General features: G+C 38.3%; 1 long non-coding RNA gene across 9 annotated transcripts in view; it reads right to left on the minus strand.

Moving 5' to 3' along the window:
* The window catches only part of LOC118312712, a 119,202-nt gene that overhangs the window by 14,459 nt on the left and 81,657 nt on the right, over positions 1-23,086 (minus strand). For 2 of the 9 annotated variants that reach the window (XR_007031376.1, XR_007031373.1), the window contains 2 exons: positions 16,616-16,638; positions 9,398-16,169 (listed from right to left, as the gene is read on the minus strand). The exons of 2 other annotated variants lie outside the window; for them this stretch is intronic. This is a non-coding gene — a long non-coding RNA (uncharacterized LOC118312712). Of the gene's footprint in view, positions 1-3,591; positions 7,935-9,397; positions 16,170-16,615; positions 16,642-23,086 lie in introns of those variants that run through there. 5 more of the 9 variants (XR_007031375.1, XR_007031379.1, XR_007031374.1 and 2 more) reach the window with 5 other exon arrangements.

Here is a 23,086-nt window from a genome sequence, read left to right on the forward strand (position 1 = left end):
CCCTACATGGGCTTCAAAAACAAAAGTTGTCTAGTTCACTAAGTTATCAATAATGAACAAAATTCCTCGTCACATACTTTTTAAATATCATTTTTGTAATTAACAGGATTCCTAAAAGGGATTAGTTAAGTATCGCCTATAGTGTACCCATATTCATCACTGTAGCCCTGGGGAACGCGAAGCGTCCTCTAGAAGTTTGTTGAAGAAGTTTTTGGAACTGAACTGCACCGCACCAATGACGCGTGAGAAGCCCTTTTCTTAACAAAGGAGGAGATCTGCGCCGTGGAAACAATCTTTCCGGTAATTTATTCATGCTATGTGTTGGTCAAGGATTATTTGTATTAAGTCCTTTTCATTGAGCCACTTACACGACACACTGCATTTTTCCCTTTAGTGACAATCTCTAGCAGCAGAGGCCACATTACTTTTAACTGAACCAATGATCTGTGTTGAAAATATTTATTCACAGTCATAGATAACTCATTAACTTGAGATGTACTTGTGCTATAAGAACATAAATGTCATGGTGAATTGCATTGAGAGTACAAAAAAAAACTGTCAGCTGATATGACACTTCATTGGCATTTACATTCTGTGTAACACGAGAAAATACCCAAAGGTTTTTTTCTTTTTCTTCCGGACCATATCGTGTAGAAATGAGAGCGAACTGTAAGTGCCCGACTGACAACACCCGCAAAGGTTATCTCAGCCTCTTAGCCTGTGTGAGGCAGACGAGAAAGGGAGGCGTCATCAACAGACACCCATTGAAAGACTAAATACTGTGACAGAAAACGCTCCCATGGGAACCGAGGGGACGCCACAAGCCTTCTATCCGGTTTCAGGATCTGTTCAGCTGCACTGCACACATTGTTTTCAACCGAGTTAGCAATTCAGAATAGATTCAATCAATTAAAGTGACATTGTTGCAGTCTGGCAGTCAAATGGAAATATTAAATCATCCTTCCAAGTTTTATGGCACCACTACACCCCCGCAGAGAGAGACCATTTGCTTGCTAAGAGTGATGCAGATTAATGCCCCTAAAACATCCTAATTGCCTAATGAACCTTTTCCAAAATGGAGAATTGTGTTGTGAGCTATAGAACCCCTGAAGATATGCCCAAAGTCGAATTGAAAGAAGAAATGTAAAAAAAAAAAAAATCCTATTATCTGCCACATTTTTCAAACACAAATGATCACGCAATCCTATATCTGCAATTATGATAGTGGGTTGGCTGTGTCTCAGGGGGTACAGAGGGTCACCCTCTCACCCATTGTAATTTTGGTTCAAATGACACTTTAACTGTGGACAGTTGGCTGATGGCTTCATCCTCCAGTTTAAGTGACATGAAATATCCAGCTGTATCCAAATATATATACTTGTGTGCCGTTTTTTGAAGACACAAACAAATGAAGAAAGTCTTTTGATGGAATATTACAGTTGATAGTTTACGCCAGGGGTCAGCAACCTTTTTGACATGCAGTGCCAGTTTGACATTTTCTCATTAATAATACGCAATACGTGCCATACGCAACAATAAATTAAATATTGAGCTGAATTATGACACAGTGACCACAAACATTTCCAAAAGACCTGTAATTTTGTTTTTTTCCTATAGTCCACAATCATGCATAAACATTTTAAAGATTTTTATTTTTGTTATATTTGCAACATGAGCTTACACATTATTATTACATTTATCCCATCTTAAAACGCTGCTTTCAGAAACTCATTCAAAAACATATTTTCACTGTGAGGAAGTGTCAAAAAGAGAGACTAAAGTGCATAAAATAAAATAAAAATCGATTCTTATGAGAATGCTGGAAACATCCACATCAATTTTTTAAGACATGGACAGCTTTACAAAAAACATGTGAAGGCCATGCATACAGACCACTTGCAACAACCCCTGCTGTGGTTTCCAGTTGTTTCCATAGCTCTGCAAACTTAGTCACCCACAGTGTTGAGCTCTTCAGCTAAATCCACTGCATTTCCATGTCCTGTGTATCCAACCAGTCTGTGAGGGATGAATTCAGTTCATGTCCTTCAAAGCTTTCGGGCTTGATCAGGAAAGAGAACATGGGTCCGAACCTCTTAAAGTCCCCGAATCTCGTTGTGAACTCCGACTCAAGCTCGCGCATGTATGCGCATATTTCAATGGTGCTGATGTTGCGCTGGGAGGACAGCTCTAAGTGTCGGAAGCAGCGGAAAGTGGAGGTAGCAATATCACTTGAGCCATCAGCTTAGTCAAGTAGGCCTACCGCTGCCGCTGAAATGCTGGCACTGAGGAGAATGGCCACGAGCAGCGCGTACTGTGGGAAATATCGGCAGTACAGCGGCCACCGTTGGAAATGTGCACGGGAGGGTGCCCTTAAGACAGACCGGTCTCGCTTAAAGCTGGTGCTTTTAATTGCAGAGAGGAGAAAAAAAAATAAACATAAAAAGTGTGCCAATGATTATGCTGCCACGTGCCAGTGGTGGCACCCGTGCCACTGGTTTACGCCTTGGGATTTGCTGATAATAAGTCAAATGTGGACTAATGTAATTATCTGATTGATGTGTAATATTTTTCAGATGCAATAAGAGCAGATATTCTGTGATAGCAGTGACCGCAGACACAGACATTTTAACACCCTGGAAAGAGCTGCGATGGATTACGGGGATTATTTGACAAAAAACTTGGCCGATCATTTTGACGGGAACTCAGCACACTGAGTCATCAGTCATGGTACTCTTGGAGGAAAAAATGAGTGTCACTTTTAGCTTCTTCAGCACGGACACCTAAACAAAACAAATGACTGGACCTCTGGAATACTTGCTGTGTGTTCAGAAAAAAACAGGAGAATGACAGCAGTGTGGCCAAACCACATGAGGAGAATGAGGGCTACAAGAGGGGTTTCATTTCTCACACGAGGATTCAGAGGAGCCTTTCAATGGTACTTGACCAAAACCTCTTTTGAGGAAAAGAGAGAAAGAAGTCTGTCACAACAAGAACACTTCATGTGCTGTATGTAGATTCATTTCTACACAGGTTTGTCTCTGAGAGAACACTGCAAGCTGCTTATCTCAGCAACTTACACATTGTGTCGTTATGGCAACATAGTGTTCTGAGCTAATTTACAGCACTATACAGGGAAAATCTGGAACTGAGGACTTTAATGTGTGTTACTCCATAGCAACATACTCTTCCATTTGCAGATGAAATTATTGTGTTTACATGGATTGATGTGTGGAGCACAACAAGGGGGGATTGATGGATGAAGGTAGATAAAGTATTACTGGATCAAAGCTTTTTGAAAACAGCATTTATTCACGTAATCCTAATATTTCTCTTTCATATTATGAAAGAGAAATTCCTATCATGCAATGGATAGCAATCATTTCATTCATTCATTCATCGTCTACCGCTCTATCCATTTAAGGGTCGCGGGGGGTCGCTGGAGCCAATCCCAGCCAACATTGGGCGAGAGGCGGGGGCCATCGCAGGGCCACATACAGACACGGACAATCATAGTAGCACTCTCACATTCACACCTACGGTCAATTTAGAGTCTCCAATGAACCTAACCCCATTCTGCATGTCTTTGGTGTGTGGGAAGAAGCCGGAGAACCCGGAGAGAACCCACGCATACACGGGGAGAACATGCAAACTCCACACAGAAAGGCCCTGGTTGAACCGGGATTCGAACCCAGAACCACCGTGCAGCCGGATAGCAATCAATTGCTTGAAAATAAAAAAACAAACATCTGCAACAATTAGACAATAACATCTGAAATGGAGGAATTCAGGCATTGGATTGTTGCAATGGCAACAGAGACATAAAAAAAGTCCACATCTTGAAATATATATTAACTTAAATAAACAAAAACAATACACTGTGAAAGTAAGTAAGATTCACTCTGGGCACAGAGACTTAAATAGACAATTAAACCTTTGACTTTTATTCTTACTAACTATTTGATGGTGTTGTCCACTTTTATAAGAAATCAGTCTTTTTTCTTTGCCACAATTTTTTCATTCTAATATAGTTCATGTCATAATGACATGTGGCCGACGTGCTCTCTGAGCATTCAAAAGTAATTAGAAAGTGTGGCACGCAAGGAGAGATTAAATATGAATCAAATGACAATCTCTGCATGGGATCCTAACATGGACAAAAGTACTGCATTTACACAGAGGTGTCCATTTTACGAACCAGTAGACCCTGAAACAGGATAAAGAAAAAGTTTGCAGCTTAAGCATTTAAATTTAAAATTGAGATTGAGAATCTAACAAACAGTTGCATATATTTGTGCTGAAATTCTTTTATTCCTGACATGATTCATGAGAGTCATTGATTCAGTATAGCCTGCTTTGACTGTTATTCCACTGCAGTGGATCAAAACATGACTGTAGATAGATTGTAGGTTTAATGAGATGATCATGATAAAGAGTATAAAGAGCTCTGTAACATTAACTTAAGAGAAATGTTAAGTGTCATTAATTTAACATGTTGTTTTACTGTATTGAAGACATTATTTACAGTGCATACCAAATGTAGTTTTGCTCTCAGTCCTATAGTAGCATAAACAAGTCATTTTATCACACATCGCATGTATTTATTTAAAGTCTTTTTTTGTTTTTGCCATAAATGTTCCCATTATGTTGTTGTTAACAAGCTCACATCTCGCAGGTAGACAAAATACGTTTCTACATTATCACATTCAGAATTCCAGAACTGAAAAACCACAACTCTTCTTAAACTGTTTTTTTTTAAAATGGGATTTCAATCTCTGATCTTTAAACATCCCATCGAAATGCACACAGATGAGTCCGGATTTGTTTAAAATTATCCAATTACTAGTCAATACACTGGATATGAATCTATATTCCAATATTTTCAATCCAGAAAACCTAACCCAGGAGCTCACTTAAGGAGCTAACCTGAGTTAGCATCTAACCGACAAACGTCACTGAGTGACAAAGTTGTGAGTTGTTTCGTATCCTGTTACATTAACTCAGTTTTATGGCCTTGATCCATATTCAACTCAAACTGAAGTGTAGCATTGTCAAATTCAAGGGCATATGTACTTTTTACCATAAAGGTACTCTTGATTCAGGTACAGCTCATCATTATTAGTTGACATTTATTTAAAAACTAAATTGAACAAGTCCAAAAAGCTTAAAAAATGTTGAGCCAGTGGGGCACATTGTCAGTGGCTTCGTTGGCGAAGGGCTCCTTAAATGGTCTTTAAAAACACACTTGGTTGTAGTTATACTGAATAAGAACATATCTAAGATGTTCCACATTGGGTTTTGAGCGCCAGTAATTTAAAAATTGACAAATAAGTCAGAACAGAAATGAAATACAGTTTTACAGCTGTAAGCTCCTGAGAGGACTAGTTTCAGAGTTTCTATGTACATCACATAATTTTAGGGGCGGATGTAAAAACAAGACCCGACAAAGTAAATCGTGCTGCCAAGGATCTAAAGTACAGCCATTACCTCGACCCCACACGTCTGCACAGCTTGACCACACAGTTCAGGTGCTGCTCACAAATCGATTTAATTGCAAATATTCAGTTCAAATGAAAGAAGGAAAAGTTGTTGCCATTTTTCCATATGCAGTGATTGCACCATTAGTTAAATATTTTTTTTTACAGTAATTGATTTCTGGTTGAAGTTCTGCTCATACCACAGGCACTGGAGCTTACGTGGTAACAACATTACAACATTAAATTCTTTCAATTTTGTACTAATTGCTCTGTAATTTTCCGCATTTCATTAAATGACTGCAATCGCTAAAATGTATTAGTTCCCCTTTTCAGTGCAGTAGAATAATTGTAGAATGATTTTTATAAAACAACCAGAACCATTTTGTGATTTTCTAATTCTGCTTCACATTTATTTCCATTAAGGGGGGGAGTTCACCCATCATCTGGGTTTCAGAGGAAGAGACATTCTCATATTACAAAAATGCTACTGAATCCACCTTTCTGACAATTAGCAAATAGATGTGTTTCATTAGAACGCCCCTTTGACCTGAAGAGCTGCGTTGTCAGGGCAATAGGCCATAGTACGATCTCCTAAGCTGAATTAGTCTCATCATTGTCACCATGTTTGGTGAAGAGTGACCTTGTCTTTATCGACAAAGGCAAGCCCAATAGACTTAGACTTTTTATGGGGTGATTGGTTCCAAGTTTCTGGTGGCCAAACCTTTATTTACAGGGGCCAGCTCAGCTGTGGCCCTAATAATGCGCGGGGCTTTTTCCATGTGTACACATCGCCTGAAGCTTGCATGGGATGTTTGGTGACCACACCCTGAGATAAGGGGTTTGAACTCTCTCCCCTAACAGGGAGACATCGGCAAGAACAGCGCTTGTTGCCGCTGTGCTCAGCGACCATGGATGGTTAGACAGCTTTTCAGTCCATTGTGATGTGTAATCAACCCCATTGATTATGCGACGCTCCATTACACACAGCTGGATTCCAGTGCATACTTCATGTGTCCTTGTTTGCATTCACGTGTATTCAAAGACGTCCCATTTATGACGGCATCCAGTTTTTTAATTCCGACCGTGAACAAGAACGGACAACTGTTGAATGATTAATACTGACAGTGTTGTTTTGTGTCCAATTTTTTTGAACTCATTGTGTAATGTGTAATAATACCCTTCATTCTTCACATGTAAGTGGTGACTTTCCTAGAGAGGCTGTGTCCTTAATGATTAGGACACTTAGATTGTAGTTGTGATAGATTTTGTTCTTTACAAAAGTCAAGACCAGCTAATTTCTTCCCTTGCTGTGTCTGGAGATAAATCAGAAGCAGTTTAGTTACTAATTGACTGAGCATGAGAGCAAAGTCTGAGGCATCTCCTTTTCTTTTTCCTGATGGTCGCTGTGTTGGTCTCATTAATCACACGATTAATAAGGCCAGATTAGTTTCCCAACCAGAGACAGGGAACATTTTTCAATTTACCAATTAGTCTGTGTCTTCCGAAATGTCATGAATTTTAGAGCACAGTGCCATCTTATGACTATATTTACAGCTCCAGCTCCCATGGGGACTTTTGACAGGTACTCTATGTCAGAGAGGCATGGGAGCTGCAGTTGTCAAATGCTGAAAAAGGAGCATTGGTTAAATCTTTTTAAAATAGCGAGATGTTCCCATTTTCTCAGGCAGAACAGAATTAGCTACCAATTTAGATCCAAAGTATCAGCAGAGAAGAACAGCTTCATGTTTCAGCTTTTCATAAAACATTTATGAAAGTTCTCTGTGTATTCTCTGTGAGCTGAAACATTACAGTTGTAACGCTTTTTTTTCTGTAGTTATTCTTGGACCTAAATTTGGACTTGAAAACTGTGACAACTGCAGAAGCTGCACATTTAACAAACATGCTAAATTGCTAAGTACACCTGAAAAAATGTGTCTGAATTTCGACTGAAAGAAGTAAAAGATTATTTATTTTATATGTGCATAGCCAAGAACGATTTCATATTGTGTGTATTGACTGTTGTAGTTCTCCATGAGCAACAAGCAGGAACGTCATCAACATCCACACAACTGAAATAACTCATTTACACGTAAGGCACAAGTGGCCATGTGTGAATTGGCAACTGTGTTCCTACAAATGACTTTTTAATGATTTAAAAAAATAGAAACATTATCTAATTGAAACACATTTTGAAGAGGTGCATATATATTGTGCCGTATTTTTCATTAAATAAAAGAGAAAATATAGATTTTTTTTTCATGGTAATAATAAATCAATTTGACTTTGTGTAATTTGAAAGGCATCAAACTCACAGATCACCCGACTCTGCAGTTCCTCTGGCTCTATGGGGGTTTTATGTGTCCATCAGCTCATTACTTTTGCTTTATGGCGAAAACCTTTGCAGTTTCGGTTCACGCTCCACTTTCATCTGTCTTGTTTCCAGATTCAGGAGGATGTTTTCTGTGAAAAAAGCTTTTAATAGATCAAATATTTCACTCACAAGTTGAAAGAGACGGTACATAAAGCTAAATTAAAATCGCATTGACCATCACATATTGATTTTCTTTTCTTTTTACAATTCTGAACTCGAATTAGCAAAATGAAAGCCCAAAAATTCATAGCAGTACTGTGCAAAGCACATTGATTCCTTGATTCGCTCACACCCTCCTCACCACACACACTGACAGCGAACCTGTCTTTCAAAGTCAAACTGGTTACTTACAAAAACATTAGTTGTTCTTTGCAAACAGAAAAGACAAACTAAACTAATATTTGCATGTAGAGCGGGAAAGTGAGATCTGATCACAAGCAGCCACTTGAGACGCATGTGGAGATACATTCTAATGCGGATGTGAACTGACGAACTTGGAGTTCTCCACTTGTGATCGGATCACTGGAGATGGATGTTACATGTCACCACTTCTGTGGTCAGCAGTTCTAATCATTTGCTCTCATACATGTGCTCATTGGTGCATGTTTGGCTGTCTCACTGTTTGCAGTCCCTCTTGAACCCAGCTTATTTTTTTGTTTTTTTAAACACATGAAAAATAGACTGCAGTGGGGTCTCTGGTTTTACAGTGCTGAATTTGATATTTAATCACAGTGAATAGTGATGATTCCCCCCACACAACTTCTTATTTGATTTGTACTAATTACAGTAAGCACGACTCCCTTGTCTTGTTAATTGCGATCTGTGGTTTGTTTCTTGACAGCACATTAACACACCTTCTTGTGTTGTCAAGGGATGGAGATGGTAAATTTCATTTAGAGGGCTCATCAAGAACTCCTGCACCAACGTTCTCCATTGCACAAAACTCTCTTGAACTTCTGAACGTACATCACTATACTTTGAACCAAAATTACTTAAATGTCTGACCAAGGCAAAGCCCTTAGTTCTCAGCTAAGTCTTTAACACAGTTTAGAAAACTTCAAAAATAAAAGACTTGTGGGCCTCCATGTTGTATTATTGTTTCTTATTCCTATTGGTTTTATCTGTCTTATACTACATTGTTTTAATGGTGATTATTATGCATTTTCATAATTAATTGTTCAGCCCACTGTAACTGCTGTTTTGATATATATATGATATATAAGTTCTTATAATTTATTAGAAAAACACCAAAACAACGATGACAGATGAGGGATGCTTTCCCATAGACAGATGCCATTAATTTTGCAGTAATGTCTTGTGCAGTCGAACAGTCTCGAATGATATACTGTGTTTATAAACATCACAAATTCAGAATTGGGGGGGAAGGCTATAGGTGTTTGATTAAGTGTGATGATTTGGCGCTAGCTTTATAAAGCCAACTGGTCCCAGGAGAGCATTAAAAAGCCTTACATAAAAAGGGGTCACCGGTGTAATCTGAAGAATTGACAGCTTTATTAAAACCACGATGTAATAAGGCCAGGACATGTCCATGTTAGATTTACAGGGCAGTTTTTAATAAGCAGCTCCCTGGCTGCGGACACTCTCTGTCTGACACAAATATGAATTGCTTGGTGTTCGGTGAAGACGTTCTTGTCTTCAGTAAGGTCAGCAAATATAGGAACATTCATTTTGTCGCATTGTTTCGTTTGGGGTGGCATTTTCAAGAAGAGGGCATGCTTACACTTGCAGTCTTGGATGTTGCATAGGTTGATCGTGTATACACTTGCCGTTTCTATCTCTTGCAGAGCTGAAAATGTGAAGATATATTTTTTCTTTAAAATTTAAACTATTTTCAGGAAGATTTGCAGGGACTGACTGACAACTATGAAAGTATGAATGACAATGAAGTGGCACTTCACTGATGTGGCTCCACAAAAACATAAATGCAATGGAATGTGTAGTACAATAACGTAACATAAGAACAACAATTTAACAGAGGAATTAAAAAAAACAATTACAATCACAGAAGAAAGATTTCAGAATGAGCACTTTGAAACAAAGATAAAGGGCTATCCTCCTCCTGCAGACTGTTTGCGTTTCAAGACTTTTTACAGATCTGCCAGAGTGCTGTTTAGTTTCTAGTGTGTCCCAAGCCTCAAGAAATAGCAGGGGCCTTCATTTCAACTCGATAGCATCTTATCTGGTCAACACCTATGTCTATCAATCTCCATGCCCACAGTTTGTAACGCAGACTCTCTTTTATACTTTTGACATCTCCAAAGCCATGCTGAGATAACCCAGATGACATCATCAGTATTACTTTTGCAGACAGCTCTCTGCAGAAGACAGTGAACTTTTTTCATGCAGGCTAAGCAGCAGCCCATACAATGAGTATACTGATTTTTGAATGTAAAATTGCTACATTGCCCCTTTAATCTCAATCTTTTAAGACTACAGGTTTAAAGGGACAGATAATGTATTTTTATATAGATAAGCAACATTAGTAGGTACTCAGAAATGGAGCAGTCTATGAAATCTAATTGAAAATTCAGACATAACATTTGACTACCCTGATTTTCTTTTTTTTTAAATCACTAATTCATTTTCCACATCTCAGTGATTTCCTGTCTTGCAGATCATAAAGTCAATGCTGCAGAGCATAAATCTGAGACTAGACATTCTCTTCAAACGTGTTTATTGTTTTTTTTAAATTTATCCATCGTCTTTTTCGAGTCTTTCTTCTTAAGGATCTGAACCCTGTTTGTACTCGATAAATTGAACTGGGAAGGAGTTGAAAGGAAGTCCCGGATTATATGATAGCTTTCATACCCCAAGGGAAATCAAACCATCCTGGTGTATTGGCCATTGTGAGAGCAGCATGCCCTAGTCCGCTACACACAGGAAACTGAGCTTTTACTTTGTTGATGCTCTTTTTCCTTTGGCTTAACTCATGCGCTAGAGAAATACACCATACATAATATATATAAAGGCTGTTGCCGGATTCATTCAGTATTTATTTTGATTCAAGGATTAAGACAAACTTCCTTGATGCACTCCCCCCTCCAACAACAATTAAATGTCTGACACACTTGTATAAATGATCCAGATTTACACAAATCTTTTACAATATTATCAGCTAAAGAGAGGCTGTGAAACAGACATAGCTAAAACATTAAAATTTTCACATTTTGCTAAGATGTGTGACACTGATTCATACCAGATAGAATAATTTGTTGTGGTTGGTTTCTACAGTTTTGATCTGGTTCATATTGAGAATTACAACAGGGAAGCTGCTGATTAATCCTGATATTATCAGCCACTCCCTAATGAAAACATGCTATATCTCCTCTTGATCATTTTACTCATTTCAGTCCGCCTCTGTCTCCCAGTATTGACATTTTTTCTCCCGTGCAAATGTAGCAGTAAAATAAGCCCCTTGTCTGATTCAGCATTTTCTCCCCCATACCTATCAGTGATCAGTGACCATCAGAGCAGCGAGGGCTGCTGCAGCTCCTGGACATTAGTGCCGTCACAGAATGATACCAGCACTGACCAAAGTAATAACATGGTGTAATCCTGAAAATGGACAGCACGGATGGAGCACTATTTTTGTATCATTTCCCTGCACAGGGTCACAATATTTTGAGATCAAGAGAAAACCCAATGGGTTTATTTCAGGAAAACAGATTGCCGGGTGTGATAGAATATATCTTGGCCTCCTTCCAGTTAGTTGATTTTCTTTTTCAGTCATTCATTTGTCCATAATCCACACTTTATTGGTTTCCGACAAAACACAGAAATAATGAACCTCACTGCAACACTGTACTCCAGTATTTTCAACAGAGCTCCATGTGGCTTGATGTTCACAGCAATCACAGCTCCCTATTTTATAGGTAGTATATCTAACAACTATAGACAAACCCTGCAGGGAAATAAATAAATAAACATATATATATATATATATATAATTAAGGAAACATAACATTTTCTCCTTCATTTTCCTTTTAACTTAACTAAACTCTGCAGTCAGGTGTTATGACTCATGCATATCTGACAGACCAGTTTTCGTCTAATTTATCAAACTTGATAATAACATCTGTTCTTATCACCCCACCTCGTCTATAAATTGCTACACTCGTTAGGTATTAATATTTAATACTATTCTATAATATACTCTGTTTTAGTGTCTTGAGCCAGATGCAACAGAATTTGTTCCTACTATGTACCTGAGGCATGTTGTGGTTTAGGCTAACGAGTATTCAGTGGCTAATTTCATATGGGGTTTTTTTAGGCTCTTTATCACTCTGTATGGCAAAAGTTCAGCACAGTAGTTTAGTGGCAACACAGAGAGAGATGCAGATATGTGAAATTGCTTTGAGAGGGATTAAATCAAAGTTCACTGTCACTTTACATTTGACCCTGACTATCTCCTGCAGTAAGTATTAATTTCGGTCTAGCACCTGTAATAAATCCTGATTAGAATTTACCCAGTCTGTCCCTGTTTCCAATTTAACGTGTGTAATATCTGATTAGGGGGTTGAAATTAGCTATCTAAGTTAATTTAGGTTACATCTTCTTAGAAATTTTATAACGGTGAATTAAACCCCACAAGATTTAAAAATTGTAAACGATGTATTTGGTTTGAGAGTTGAAACGATCAGAGCTTCATATCTTGAACAATATATCTGCTGAGTCTGGTATAAGCTTGCCAACCTGTAAACAAGTTTACCCCATTAATGATGTATTGGAAATGGAAATGTAATTGATAAAAACTGAATGGATATTTTTTCGGCACAGTCATCTTGAAAATAAAATCCATTGGACTGAAATGTGTAACAGGAACAGAAAATCCACAAGAAAATAATGGATGATTAGAATAATGTCGCTCTTCTTGAATGTGGTAATCTGCCTCTTTGGTCATGCAAACATTCAGTCTGAAGCACTGCACCACAGTCTCATGTGTATCTGTTAAATGATCAGTTAATGGCCTACAACACCTGAGAGTGGTTGTCTTTAGTGCAATGTTTGCTCATTTTATACTATTTAAAATATCAACCAATTTCAAAGCCAGACTGAATCTGATGCACGAGGCTGAATTTCACAGATTATCTACTCGTGAATCCCTAGGGTGCTCACAATGCACAGTGAGATAAGAGCAGGATGATGCGTCACACACTACACAATGAGATTATCTCGACAGAGCAAGCTATACACTCTTCCACGTGCGTGCACACACACATACACACACACATACGCTTGTGTCCTTATATCTCTGCTACACACATAATAACACCTAATCTCACTTGGTTACACACACACAAAGACACACACTCTCTCCCCCCACCATATACTTAGGATTTGTCTTGGAAGACATGTTGGCCTCAACAATTATTGCCAAATATGTAGGGCAGCAGATAGTAATGATGAAGCACGGATCCTCTATCACGGATAAATGTTGAACATTTACAAGAGGCGTTATCATTTTAGGCTTAGAATCCTTCCCCTTTACAGCTGTGATGTTGGTTGAAGGAGACTGGGTCAAAACTATCAAAAGACAATGAACAAATAAATAAAAATAACTAGTCTTCGTCGAATCCTGACACCGATAAGAGATTATTCATCGTTGCGACTGTTTGAGTTGATAGGAAAGTTGACTTGACTTCTCAGGGATAATGGTATTAGTACTATCATTTTTTGTCAAAGGACCATAACCATGAGGTAAAAACTGAACTTTCATGGTTGATCTATTAATCTTTTTTTTCTTTTCCTTAAGTGTTTATATTTTAAACTCAGCCTTTTGGCAAAACCATTAATTAATCGGAGAATGAAAAGAAAACCTGTTGCAGGATAAAATATGAAAGTATTATAAAATATTTGTCTGAGACATCTTTATTGGCACCAAGGGACCTTTGACGTGCATCACTGCTGTTACTGTAAATTTGTCCTCTGCCAAATATTCAGTCAATAACAATCTTTGGAGGACAGAATACCCTCAGTGTTATCTCACACACCTATAATAAAATGGCATAAGTTATAGATTTTGTTTTAAGAATTGGTTAGCGACAATGTTTCATTGAAATTGAGATAGATTTTAGGGACATTTTTTGTTGCAAAATCAATTCGAGCTGCGTCTGCAGACCATTTGTTTTTTACGTCACTTTACTAGGGCCACCTTTTCGCTTTGATGAATTGCTCCGTGCCGTTTTGAGAAAGTCCTTTGCGAGCTTCACATTTTGTGCCTGTGCCCTGAATTAGTCTGACATTTCATGCCTGAATGCCTTCATGACATTTAGTTTAAGGAAATATCATGGTCTGCTGAACTGTCCAGGACTAACCAAAAACACAGATGAATATGGAACAGGCTACATTGAACGCCTGTTCTGGGACACTTTAGTTTAAATGGCATATTACTGTTCACATCAGAGAGATGGGGATATTTTTAAATTTATTAAACTTTTTGTTTTTTGCATTATATCTGCGTAGTTTTTCAGTTTGACCAGTTTTTTAATTGCATATTGTCAGAAAATTGTATGATTTCCCCAGAAGCATTTCTATATGATTGCTTTTCTGTCTTTTTTTTATTATTGTTCTGTTCATAAAGAGAAATTGAATAAGTTGAAGTGATGAACAAGTCTCTTGATTGCTTTGAGATCGAGGAGTTAATTTTTTTAATATAATGTTTTTTTTCCTCCCTCATCGATTTTGTCCACATAACTGATTCAAAATGGAGCACAATTTCAAAACCCCAATGACAACACAAACAGACTCTTTGATGATATCTCTAAATAAGGACTCATCATGTCTATCGATATATTTTTTTAAATGTCTTAACATTCCACTTGGAATAGATGCATATTCCATCACACATGATGGAATATAGTACTACGTTAACGTAGCTCTAAATGTAGAGCATCATTTGCTGGGCTTCTTCGTCTTCTTTTTCTTTCTAGATCTCTCTTTCTAGAAATTGATTAGTGTATGTTTTTTTACTGTAGCTCACATTTGGCTGTACAAAGGCAAACCAACAAAGACACAAACACCTTAACATGACATTTCACCAGCCTGTTTGACTATGAAAATCACCGCAGCAGAACCAGATATATCAGCATTGTTGTGAATTCATTTTTCTTGCTTTTCAAAACCAGCCGCCTACATTAGCCAAAGTTTGACTACCAACAGAGACTGTAGTGAATTATTCTCACAGTTGCTAATGTAGCCTCCGGCAACTACGGCCTCAAGCGGAGAGGAGAATTGGGCCACAGAGGTCTGATGAACTCAATTCTTTCTAACTTCACATGCCCAGATTGTTTCCATATTCAATCCTATCGTCTCCAGCACCAACTGATGATGTAACGTCCCTTGAGACAAATTATCAAACTTAGTTCTGCACCCTCCTGAGCCACAAAATGCTTAAGACATATTGTCACATGTAGTTGTAGTAGTACTCCCCTAAGCCTTAAATAGACTTCTTGTTGTAGTTCTCTTTTTAAACAAGCGATTTGTAAGTTGCTGTTTTTTGCCATTTCCACACCGCCAACAGCTGTTTACTTACAAGTGTGGCAGAGATTGATAGTTCAGTATCAAATAAAAAAAATTCATCGCCAAAAGATCCAGTAGTGGAAAGCAAAAGATCTTGTTTTGTTTCTATTTCCATAACTTATTTGTTTACTGACTAGTTAGCATGAAGGTCATTGTTAAAAGGACTGATAGTAAGACTTTCAGTCTCTTCCATCTTTCCACTCCTGAATTATTTAATACCGTACCTTTACATCAACGGTTATCCGAAGAGCGACCAACCTTTCTTTTGCATCGTGAGTGAGTTTGTTAAGTCATCTTCTTTCAACAACCGGTGATGCCATGTGGTTACATGTCTACAGTTCGCCCAGATTAGAGCCACAGTTACCAGCAACGAGCAAGAGGGGTCAAAACAGCAGCGCAGGCTTGTGAGTACCGCAGCCTTGAGGGAGTTTTAGTGGTTTATTGGCAAAGCACTATAGGGGAACACAGTGTCAGAGGCTAAGGAGGATAAGTGAGTTTGATGCAGTGCACGGCTTGGATTTTTTTTTCTTCTACTCCTCGCTTTTGCATATGATGCCTTTGTGGTGACTAAATGACTCTGACACCAGAGGTTAAGGTGGCAATTAAAAGCTGTCAAGGAAGTTGTTTGTGTGTTAATACAAGCCCTGTTTTGCCTCCCTCTGTCACTTGATATTGAGTGTCATTTGAAGCCCCTTTGTCACCATACGCAGTTGTATAGCTGACTTCATAAATGCTGATTTGGATGTATGGTCTCTGTCATTCCTTTTCCCAGTGTTGTTCTCCCCCTAAAAAAAAGAAAGAATAAAAAACAAGTCATCCAGAGGTCTGAATACCAGTATCGCGTATGGCGTGTTTACGTGCGGGCTTCAAGCAGTGAAGATAAATAACTAATTAAGTAATGGAGCATTTAAGTCAGGGGATGATTGAAAAACAAACATAACTGAACTGCTTGCTTTATTTTCCTGTGGAAAAAAAGAAAGCAAAGTGTAAACATCTAAGATACTAACTCTAACGTCTTGGTTTTTCTTTCTTGACAATATCTTATTCAAAGGGAAGAATTATGTCTTCAAGCATTTTGGGCTTTTTTTAAAATATACAATGAGTCTAAGAAGTTAGACGGTCATTCCCGTTACAACATTAGCATTCTCAAAGCAGTCCCACCAAATGTATTATTCATGAAATAGTTTGTCATTGTTTATAGGAGTGTATGTCCCATTGGATGAATACATACCTTTGAATGCAAATTTTTTACAGCTGCTGGGAGAAAAGGAAAACAGGTTTTACTGTATATTACTGTTTTTTGAGGAGGAAGTTCATCTAAAAATGGTAAAAACAACACAGCAAGTTTTTTTTCAAGTTGTCAAAATAAAACAATTATTTTCTTGTAAATGTTGAACATGCAGATAAAAAATATATTCCAAAAAAGAGATGTAGCCAAACAAGTGTCTTTATTTCACTTCTCTTATGTAACCCTTCTGACTTTTGCTGGTAACTGCATCCGAAATAATTAGGAGTAAGCTCTGGGGCTCTATTTTTTTATTTGTTTTATTAAATAGTTTTTAATATTTTAATATATTTATTTATTAAAATGTATTTATTATTTATTAAAATATTTTTTTCATTCAGGGCAACATGCACCCCAAACAACACTACAGCAAATTAGAGAAATTAATAATTTGTAATCATGTCATGCGCAGGGAAATAATATTTCTTACATCAAACATTTTAGGAAAAGACCCCACTGTAAATGAGTTGTAGGTGTTTGAAGTTATCATCCCGCTTTAGCATCCATGAAGAAGTCAGTTTAAACTTTTAATCAACTTTATTCTTAGACAACATGTAAACAAAACTATACAGTGCTTAGTTTAACTTGATCTGAAACATTACAATATTGTACTTGAAAACAGTCTCATTTGCTTTAATTAAGTTTTATACTTACTTGACTTTTTAAACCTCTTTAGGCAGCAACTGTATTTGCCCAAATTGTTTTGAATGAATTTGTATGCCTGACTTCATTGAAAGTAATTTCCATTTTCGGTTCCTTAGCATTGCTGCTTTGAGTAGCCATGTTTCATAAGATTTGTGGCAATGTCCCACAGCATTATTTAATTGGAACTCTCCAATTCTATGTCGAGGAACAAATATACTTGGAGTTTCTCAGAGCACCATATCAATCCTACTAATAAAGCTAAACTTCTTTCTTTTTTTCACTGTATGTCCTTCAATTTTCTCAACAACTGTTCATCCTATCTACTTCAAAATTTACTCCGTCGGGCATTTTTTGGGGAACAAGGCCAAGCACTGACATTTTGAACAGGCAAAAAAAATATAGTTTCTACTTATATAAGAAAAACTATTCTCTCTCTGTTTCCCTTCCTCTGTTCAGTGGTAATGAACTCTTTCATCGCTACACAGACCTGTCACTATAACATAGTGAATGAAGGTTGTATTTTTCTTTTCAAACTAAAAATGAGTGAATATTTGTAGGATTTATTCTGTGGGTCCAATACTGAAAAAGTAAGGCACAGCTAAAACTCAGTGTGTGATAATGTTGTTGGAAATAACCTCAATCACCTCCTTAAATGTTTCTTGGAGATATTGTTCAATGGACTGAAAATAGTACAACTTAAACACCATAATGTCACCAGTGTCCTCAGAGCCTCTTTCGTTTAGAGCCTTGCTGCTTTGCTAAAATTAATTATACCTCGGAACTGGTGTAATGTTCAACAAAACCGCTGTTGTGGAGTGACCTTCGCTTGTTTGCTGTTGTTACATGATGATAAAATGAAGCCATCTCTTGTTTTAAGTGCAGCTTTATCACCCAGGTAGGGATACAAAAGCAAATATGGACGGCTTTTTATCACATTCATCTGAAAGGACAACTTTTGGTCCGAGCACTTGCCGATGCCACTCATTGTTAAGAATCTTATATCGTCCGTGATCGGGAGACTGAAGGGTTTCTATGGTGTGTGTGTGTCTAACAACTCATTATGTTTCTATGAAATGAATAAAACTACAAAAAAAAATCTTATTCTGTACTCTACAGTATATCATCTACTGCTACAGTATATGGCATGCAACGTTTCTTGCCACAGCTAAAATAATTAAGAAAAAATCAATCCAACCAATCAATCAACTAATTCAACACCATGGCTGCTTGGCAGAACTGCTTCAGATCAGCTATATTCTTAGGATGTCTGGTGGAAACAGCTCTTTAGCTCAATCCAGAGCTGTTGGAATAGGGTCTGGGCTCCAACAGGACGACTTTGTTTGAAATCATTCTGTAGTAGATTTACTTAGATGTTTGGAGCCATTGACCTGTTGCATCATCCACCATTTACTGAGTTTCAGCTGCACATGGTTATTGTTTTGTAAATAATTTAATTCTTTCTAATATATATACAATACAAATGCTAAAGAAAAAGTCAAATTCCATATCTGCAGACGTACAGTACGAACTGCATGTACATTTAATTGGCAGGGTAATAACAGAAACACCAACTACGATGTATACCATCGCCATCCCCCCCCCCTCCCCCCCCCCAGCTTGGCATTAAGATACAAGTTTTCAGTTCGTTTCCGCAGCCTGTAATGTAGCAGTTTAAATGTAATGAACAGATGTTCATGCAGAGCAATGATATTTACCATTCAGCACCAGCATCACTAATCGCTGTCTGGCCCTGGAATCCATGGATGTTCTTAAGCGCAGCGTGAGTGTGTTGATATTGGTAATATCTCATCACGTTTCCTCAAACATGCTGCAGAATATGCGGTTAAGTCTCTCCTTCCCCTGATGACTTCAACTGTTGCTTACATAAGCTGCTTCATCCTGCCCAATTTCCAGCTCAACATCCAGATACAATGTGGGGCAGATCAATGAACAAAGCCACAAGCTCTCCACAGAGCAGGACGATACAAAAATAAAAAGAAAGAAAGAAAAACAAACTGCAGAGTTAAGTTGCCAACCAACAAGATTATATAATCAAAGAACTGTGGGTAGGCTACTAATATTTGTTATTCTTTTTGATAAAGGACCTGCCTGATAGAATGTGTCTACACACACACACACACACACACACACACACACACACACACACACACACACACACACACACACACACACACACACACACACACACACACACACACACACACACACACACACACACACACACACACACACACACACACACACACACACACACACACACACACACACACACACACACACACAGAGCTTTGCTCCTTTTCCTGTCTGTCATTTTAAACTAAATAACTTCAATCAAAGGAGATACAGGAAAATGAGGTGAGAAAGTCGGGGAATTACGAGCAGTGAATGGACATTGAGTCACCCCCATATCTTTGAGTTCTGGACTCCTGAACAGACAAAATATGCAATTTGAAGGCATCACCTCGACCCTTCTGATTTCATCAAGAATAATTGTCAGTATCAGTAAAGTATTAGTCAGTCAATTGAAAATAATCATTAGTTGTAATCTAAATGAAAAGTGACCACATTTAATTATCGTCAGTTCACATCCTACCATTCAAAATTACTAAAAAAATCTAGAAAAAGGTTTGTTTGTTGTTTTTTTGGTAAAAATGCCACCGACCGACAGGCACATTTTGAACTGGCAAAAAACCCAACTTACGACTACATTAAATATCACCTTTAAAAAAGCAGTTCAAGCTCTACTCTTTTTTGAATTTAAACACAATACATAATTTGGCAGCCACTGAATCTTTAGGTATTACATTATGTTTGGTATATTTAAACCATTTAGACCATATTTAAAACTATGACCACGCATTATAGGATGTTTTCCATTACCGACAATGGATAGAATATCATCCTGCATTCTTCAAAGTTTGAATTCAGGTTTACTGTGCACTGCTCCAGTGGGAAGGAGACCTACTGTACCTTTTAACCCAAGTGACCTTCCCCAGGTCATCTTATTATCTAGTCATCCGACCTGCTGTTTGATGAGCAGTTACCTTGTGGGCTGTTGGTCCTTATAGGATGCTAATTAACTAGAATGACAAGATAATTATGTGCTTCCGAATGCACCCATATCCCAATAATTTGGCAATATAGGGAGAGCGAAAACACTATCAAATCAAGCCACATCACTCACTGAATCCACTCAGCCACAAGCAATCCAAAACTGAATTGCATTATTGTGCTCTCCTTTGGTTTTTATTATTTAGTTGATAAACATAGTGATTTTAAGACAGTTACGGCCGGTCTCCAATTAATTGATTCATACTCTGAATGTGTGCCATGTCATTTCAGATTAAGGACCGAGTTATGATGGAGTAAAACAAGGACATATCACAGGAGAAGAAGTGAAGGGATGACTGGGTGAGAAAATCAAATTCTATTTGCTTAATAATACATGGCAGCAATAGAGAGACAATATTGGTATGCATGCGTAGTTTTGCAATGGAGAATACATACAATTAGGACTGACACCGTATGAAAGCTGAACCCAACCTCAAACTGAATGTTGGACTACAGGGAGGGCAGTTCTCCATTTAGAAGGAGACCAATATGCCGTTACCAATTTTAATTTTTTTCTTTAAAGTAGGGCTAGAAACAAACTATTGACATTGACAGACTTTTAAGTAACATTTCAAGCAAAAATTCAAAAAGATAACCTGCTCCACATTTATTGCTATTATTTCTTATGGGGGGGTTAAGACTACACAAGCAATTTGAGGGCACCAGCTGCAGCTCTAGGAATTTATGTCTCTTAGAATAAATGATCTAATAGTTCATAAAAAAAAATCGTGAGTTATTAGTAATTTAATAAAATCATGTGTTGACTACTTGGCAGTTTATTTACACACACACACACACACTTGCGCGCACGCACGCGCACATGCACATGCACACGCACACGCACACACAGATATAGTGACTCATTCTTAAATCAACAGAACACATTTGGTTGCCCATTATTTATCCATCACCCTGGTTGCAGTCCCTATGTTAAGCACGCAGTGCTGCATTGAATGCTGGGGGCATTTCTATCTTCCGCCTCTTCATCAGACATCAAGGATAATGGCCTCTGTCAGCCTGTTAAAGGTAGGTCCAGCAACCCCTCTGTCACATCCTGCATCAGCCTGTATTTCCATAACCTTGTCACTTTTATTGCGGCATAAATCGCTATAAGGTCAGCCAAGTCCTGGCAGTGTGGATAGTAACAGGGCATGAGGTTAATTAAAAGACTGTGCAGATGAACCCCCTTACACCCCCTACCCAAAAGCACCATCATCACCACACACACAAACGCGCACATCCTTTGTCACCAAAGAATAAATTGCATGTGAAGGCTTTGATGCACACCAGAGCACGGTATTGAACACTTAAACCCAGTGCAGCCTGCAGTGGATCCATGAGCAATGTGCGGACTCTCTTTCTAGGCACTTTTGTCCGCCACTAAGAGTTATGCTCACCTCCCAGTAATGGTTCTTCCAGGCTTGAAATTAGCACAATTTACCCCACTCCGTGGCACGTCTTGGTGCTGGAAACCAACTGATGGAGCCACTCCTCGCTCCCGATAAGCTCATACGACAGAGCAAGCCAAGGACATAACGGAATATAAAAGTTGTCAGCTTACATGACCAAGTAGTGTTGTGTGAAATGACTTTAGCCCGGCATTGTTAACGCCGAGCGGGCTGCCTCCGCCATGCTCGATAAAGGCAAATAAAAGGCCAGATAAAGCCCTGACAGAATGCAGGGTATGTGTGTGTGGGGGGGTGTTAAGGGGGAGGGGGGTGTAGGGGTATAAAGTTTGCCATCTAATCCTTGGCCTCTATTATAGCCAGTGTTTAGCAACACAGACACCCTCTGCTTCATTCACCCTTGAAGACTTTCTCCTTCTCTGTTTCACTCTCACTCTCTCATTCTATCACTCTATGGACTATCGCTCAGGCTAATGAAACCCATACATTAGCGTTGCAAACATTGGTTCCTGAAAATGCTTCTTTTTTTTTTTAAACATCTGTTTTATGTTTACTTATTTATTTGTTTCATTGTTCATTGATTAGTTTTATTTTGCTATCCTGTTATGGTCAATCCAGACTGCTCAAAACCAAAGTATCCCAGTATCCAAATTATTAAACTTCAGTAGGCTATAACGTCCCTATTGCTAGTGCAACTGAGGACAATTGTCACATGTCCTCTTCGTCTCTCTGCTCATGTTTAGTGTTACCCTACATTATACAGTAAAAAAGTGTCATTCAGTGGGAGGGTGTTGGGGGAAGATGAGCAACAGAGGTTTGAGCCAAGGCCCATGCAGACAGCCGCAGGGGAGAAGAGAGAAGCCGTATACATGACAAAACTGTAAGTCTATTTGATGAGGACATTCTCACTGCTACTGCTGGCCATGTGCTTGCTAATTAGCATGAGTACAATTCATTACCCACGGAGACATGGGATTATGTCTCTGGATCACTCGGCAGCTAAAAGTTTTGACACTCTCTAATTTAACAGATGGAGAGCTCACTTAACTTTGCCAGCTCCCTATAGGCGAGTGGTGTTAATAAAGGAAGGGGAGAAAAATGCAATTGTCCATATGAGTGCGAGAGAGAGTGATGGTAAAAGGCAGCGTTTATGCTGAAGATACTAATTGTGTTTGATCGGATCAGCAAAAAAAGCAGCTGTTTCACAGCAGTAGAGGCTATAGCGGATACGGCT

The sequence above is a fragment of the Scophthalmus maximus genome, chromosome 8, assembly GCF_022379125.1.
Source record: "Scophthalmus maximus strain ysfricsl-2021 chromosome 8, ASM2237912v1, whole genome shotgun sequence".
NCBI lineage: Eukaryota > Metazoa > Chordata > Actinopteri > Pleuronectiformes > Scophthalmidae > Scophthalmus > Scophthalmus maximus.